Raw genomic sequence first — 6,000 nt, 5'->3', positions numbered from 1 at the left:
CGGCTCTGCTGCTTGTCTGCTGTTTGATTTTGGGTAAGTCACTTCACTTCTCTGGGCCTCGGTTCCCTCATCTATAAAATGAGGATAAAGACTGTGAGCCTTATGTGGGACAGGAACTGTGTCCAAGCTGATTATTTTGGATCTACTGCAATGCTTAGAACAGTGCTAGGCACATAGTAAGTGCTTAACAAATACCATAAAGAAAAAAGTGGCAGGATTAGAACCCTTGCCCTTCTGACCCCCAGATCTGTGCTCTGTCCATTAGGCCATGCTGCTTCTCATTTGAGAGGAAACTTCATAGCCAGGGCTGGTCCATGTGTTCAGCAGTGGCAGGTTTCCAGCTGTGCTATCTTTCCTGCATCTGAACTTGCCCAGCTTGTGATGGTGGTGTGGGGCTAATACTCTGGATGGCAGGTGGGACAGTCAGATGGGTGTCAAGAGCAACAGGCCAAGAGTCAGCTGGCCATCACAGTGACAGCTGTCACTCATGGGGATGGGAGAGATGCAGGCAAATGGAAGGAGCACGAGGACTCTGATCACATGACTCCAAATCCCCATCTGCTAAGGGACCAACATAAACTCCTTAAAGCTAGATTCCAAGGCAATTGCAATGTTAGTGACAACACGAGCTATTTCCCAATTCCTATCTGATTTGGTGAAAACAGAGCAGAACTAATTGGCTCTTTTAGCAACTGCCTGGTTTTGGGATTCTCTGGGGAAATTAATGTTGGTTTGTCCCCATGTGGACATAGCAAGCGATACCCCCAGCAGCTGTTCTGGGGCTTGGCACTCCTTGGGTGTTCATTCAAGGATCAATTTGATTTGAATTATGGACCTGAGATACCGATTCCCTATTATCCTGCAGCCCCTCACCATCCTCCACCCAAACTGAGTAGCTTTGTTTTTCTGTGTCCTGTTTTTTTCTTTTTAAATGGTATTTGTTAAGCACTTATTACCTGTCAAGCACTGTTCTAAGCACTGGAGTAGATACAAGTTAGTCAGACTGGACACAGTCCCTGTCCCACAGAGGGCTCACAGTGTACTCAGGAAGTAATGAGTGTAATCAGATGAAGCAGCATGGCCTAGAGGCTAGAGTGTGGGCCTGGGAATCAGAAGAACCTGGGTTCTAATCCCCACACCTTCACTTGTCTGCTGTGTGATTGTGGGCAAGTCACTTTACTTGTCTGGTTCTCAGTTACCTCTTCTGTGAAATGGGGACTGACACTGTTAGTTCCATGTGGGCCAGGGACGTTGTCCAGCCCAGTTTGCTTGTATCCATCCCAGTGTTTAGTATAGTGCTGGTTATATAGTGAGTGCTTAACAAATACTACAATTACTGTAATTAATAGGAAGGATCAGGCTAGAAGTCCTCTTCCCCTCCCTCCTACATCAGTGCTTCTCTCATTCATTCATTCATTCATTCAATAGTATTTATTGAGCGCTTACTATGTGCAGAGCACTGTACTAAGCACTTGGAATGAACAAGTCGGCAACAGATAGAGACAGTCCCTGCCATTTGATGGGCTTACCTCTACTCCTCTAGATGAACTTGTAATCTACCCGAGTGTTTAGAATAGGGCTTGGCACATAGTAAATGCCTAACAGATAATAATAATGGTAATAATGTTGGTATTTGTTAAGCACTTACTATATGCAGAGCACCGTTCTAAGCGCTGGGGTAGATACAGGGTAATCAGGTTATCCCACATGAGCCTCACCCTCTTAATCTCCATTTTACAGATGAGGTAATTGAGGCACAGAGAAGTTAAGTGACTTGCCCAAGGTCACCCAGCTGATAAATGGCAGAGGTGGGAATCAAACCCATGACCTCTGACTCCCAATCCCGTGCTCTTTCCACTGTGGCATGCTGCTTCTCTAAGGTAATAGAGATTCTTTAATAGTAATCTTATTTCTCTAATAGAAATAGTAATTCTAATCACTAATTTTAATAGTAATTAATAATAATTAATTCTAATAGTAATACTAATAGTAATTCTAATTCTCTAATAGTAATGATAACCCCCGTCCTCACCAAGTTGTTGGGGCACACACGTGACTGGAGTTGTTCCAGCCACAGCTGTCTCCAATTCAACCTAAAATTACCCCATTCTTGACTTATGCTGTTGAGTCATCTCCGACCCATAGTCACGCCATGGACACGTCTCTCCCAGAATGCCTCACCTCCATCTGCAGTCGTCCTGTGAGCATATCCATAGAGTCTTCTTGGTAAAAATAGGTTTACCATTGCTTCCTTCCACACAGTCAACTTGAGTCTCTGCTCTCGACTCTCTCCAATGTTGCTGCTGCCCAGCACAGGGGAATTTTGACTTGTAGCAGATTGTCTTCCACTCGCTAGCTGCTGCCCGAGCTAGGAATGGAATGGATATGCCTCTTCTTGACTCTCTCTCCCATAGTGGAGACTGGTAGAGTATTGAAAACCCTCCAAGTGTGACCCTGAGAGGGGAAAGGTACCCCATAATGGGTTTTTTTCCTGCTTCCTTAATTGCCCCATACACTCTACCAATCAGATGTGTTGATTCAGTGCTTACTCTGTGCATAGTGCAGTAGAAGGAAAAGACACCATCTCTCCCCATAAGGAGCTTAAAATCTAACAGGGTAATTTGCAGTCTAAATCTAAGGGAGGCAGGGATGGCTTCAGGGTGTCAACAATGTGCCTAATTAGGCTCTCATTTCTCTTATTCTCCTTTCCCTTCTAAATAAAGAATAATGAATAAAAAATAAATAATGAATGGATAAATACCATTGACTGATTCATACTCAGCAAGGGCCACATTACAGGCCTTTAGCCCCTTGCGATCTCATTAAGGCAGCATAGAGAAGTAGCTTGGTGTAGTGGATAGAGCAAGGGCCTAGGAGTCAGAAGGTCCTGAGTTCTAATTTCAGTTATCTCATCTGTAAAATGAGGTTGAAGACTGTGAGCCCCATGTGGGACGTGGACTATGTCCAACCTGATTAACTTGGACACTTAGTGCTTAGAACAGCACTTGACACATAGTAAGTGCTTAACCATTATTATTATTAAAGGCCTCTTTATTTTCTGGCAGGCATTTCCCTTTGACATGGTTTGAGTGCAGAGAGATCAGCAAAGATTCCCTTCTAGATGTGTTGAGCTAAATAAACGTTGATTATATTGCAGGAGAATGTGGTCATTTATGGTTCTTTGGGAGTTGCAGTTTCCTACCTTGCAATGCAATTCTACCATCGGCACTGTTTCTTTTAATTTCCCACTGATTTTCTTTAATAGGTAGAATTATGATGAGTTATGGTACAGGGTAATATAACCTGACAAGATGGGCCATTCTCCACCTTCACAGAAACATCTCCCCCCTCGAGAAGAAGCTGTAAAAGTGTGATCAGCTTGAAGGAAATTAATCACACCTAAGATACTGAGTGACCTCTCACTGGGACTGGGAAACAGGAACACCTTTCCTGTTGATTGATTACACATCACAGGATGGGAAAAACATGTGTGCTCTCACAGCTTCTACTCACTCACACAGATTTTCCTCTGCCTTCAGTGTGGAATTAATAAAGATACTTCTACTGTTGTGTAGGGTCAGGAGTGGAAAAAGGGAAAAAATGATGGGATCCATAATTATGATAACATTCAAGAAGATGGTATTTTGAATTTATTAATCATCTTTCTTGTAACTAGAACTTAAGGATGATATCTCATTTGTCTTCACACTATTCTTCTTACACTGTTGTAAAGGGGCAAGCATAATTATCTCAATGAACAGAGTCTCCATACTGAAGTTTGTTGGAAAACAACCTTGTCTTTATAGACATTTGGCATTGGGAACATGTACAGACTCCATATCAAAACCTGACACCTTGTCATCTTGTTGTGGAAGATGTTTGGGTTGCATCTAGCAGAATGGCATTTCTTGGGCACATTTCAGCAGGGATTAAGACATTGCACATCTATTATTGCATGAGGAACAAAATTAGACATTCCCTGCTTGAGACTAAGAATCTCAAGTTAAGAATCCTAGAAACTGTATCTGGCTTGAAATGGAAAAATGAAATTTGTTTAGAGATGCTGTGATGGAGCAAACAGTGGTGCTGTGATTCATTTAATTGTATTTATTAAGCACTTACTGTATGGAGAGCACTGAACCAAGTGCTTAGGAGAGTACAATACAACAATTATCAGACTCATTCCCTGCCCACAATGAGCTTACTGTCTAGAGGGGGAGAGACAGACATCAATATAAATACATAAACTACAGATATGCACGTAATTGGGGCTGGGAGGGGCGATGAATAAAGACCAAGTGAATCAGACACCTTTTTGTGGGGACCCTATTTATACCTTCCTTGCACCCACTCACTGAACACTGATTGTAGTTACTGCATGGGGTATTAAGGCAGCCAATCGGTAATGAGGATCAGAGGACATTTCATTGAACTTTCAGATAAGCCAATTTAAGTGTTACTTTTGCAAAGTCGCATTTTCCAATTTTTACTAGGGCATTCCATGGTTATTATTTACATACTCGTATTTGGTAAGACACCCAAAAACTCTGAAAATCAGCTTGGCCTAGGGGATAGAGCACAGGCATGGGGTAGAGAGTTAGAAGGACTCCCTAATCCTGGCTCCTCCTCTTGTCTGCTCGGTGACTTTGGGCAAGTCACTTTACTTCTCTGGGCCTCAGTTACCTCATCCACAAAATGGGGATTAGGACTGTAAGCCCCATGTGGGACATGACCTGTGTCCAACCTAATTGCTTTGTATCTACCCTAGTGCTTAGAACAGTGCCTGGCACATAGGTGCTTCACAAATACCAAAAAAAAAAAAAAATGACAAAACTAGAATGTAAAGGCTAGGTCAGCCTATAATGCAGTCTGATAATTAAGGGCCTAAAATTAACTTTGATTTCCATTGTCTAGATAATTGATAATTCAGATGCCCATGTTTTTGAGTGTATTTTTGAGGCCCAAGTTACCCGGACCATTTTCTAGGGTAGATTCAATTACTGTGACAAACTAAGAATCAGATCAATCAATCATGCTTTTTGAATCCTTTCTGTGTGCAGAGCAGTGGATTACATGCTTGGGAGAGTACAGTATAACAGAGGTGGTAGCCACATTCCCTTCCCGCAATAACTTATGATCTAGAGGAAGGTATTTACTGAGTGTCTATTGAGTGCTAAACACGATATTTAGCAGTTGGGGGACTAAAGATGTCCTTTGGTTAGAAAATGACCCTGCTGACAGGGTGCATCCTTGAGTGTAACAATATTTGAGAGAGTCTTTTGCATACTTTGTCCAAGGGAATTCAGAAGGCTACCTTTTTTTGAACCCTGGATACTTGGGTGAACCGTTGGTTGAGAGGGAAGGGATTTCCGCTCGTCAACAGGACCAGAGCTAGAGTTGTGTTTGCCATAGTGGTTTGGTCTAAGTCATCCATACTCTCCCTCCCAGTCTTCCTAGAGATAGTAACACGCGTTGCCAGATTGCTGGTAGGGAGCAGGCATGAGGATTGTGGTCCCAGATTTACTATCTGTGTCCTTGATAGCAGCAGATTACACCATGCTGGCAAAGTACAACAGGAGCAAGAAACAAGTTTTCTTCCCTCAAGGAATGTATGATTTAATGGAAGAGACAAAGAAATATTCTGCAGTTTTATGAATTGCAAAAGCAGAAGAAGCAACCAGAGTAAAACAGAAAGTGGGCAAATATACCAGGATGAAACAGATGAACAAATAACTCAGTGCACAGTTAAGGTCACCTTCCTTCTCTCCTTCTCTCTGCCCACTCTGATCCTCGGAGACTTCAACACCCACATGGATGTACCCAATGACTCCTCTGCCGCCCGCCTGCTAACTCTCCTCGACTCTGCTGACCTCCTGCTCCACCATACTGCGCCCACTCACCGACTCGGTCACACCCTCGATCTCGTCATCTCCTACCGCTACACTATCTCCTCCCTCACCAACTCTGAAATCCCTCTCTCTGACCATAACCTTCTCACTT

The sequence above is a fragment of the Ornithorhynchus anatinus genome, chromosome 4, assembly GCF_004115215.2.
Source record: "Ornithorhynchus anatinus isolate Pmale09 chromosome 4, mOrnAna1.pri.v4, whole genome shotgun sequence".
NCBI lineage: Eukaryota > Metazoa > Chordata > Mammalia > Monotremata > Ornithorhynchidae > Ornithorhynchus > Ornithorhynchus anatinus.
This window is presented reverse-complemented; position numbering follows the sequence as displayed.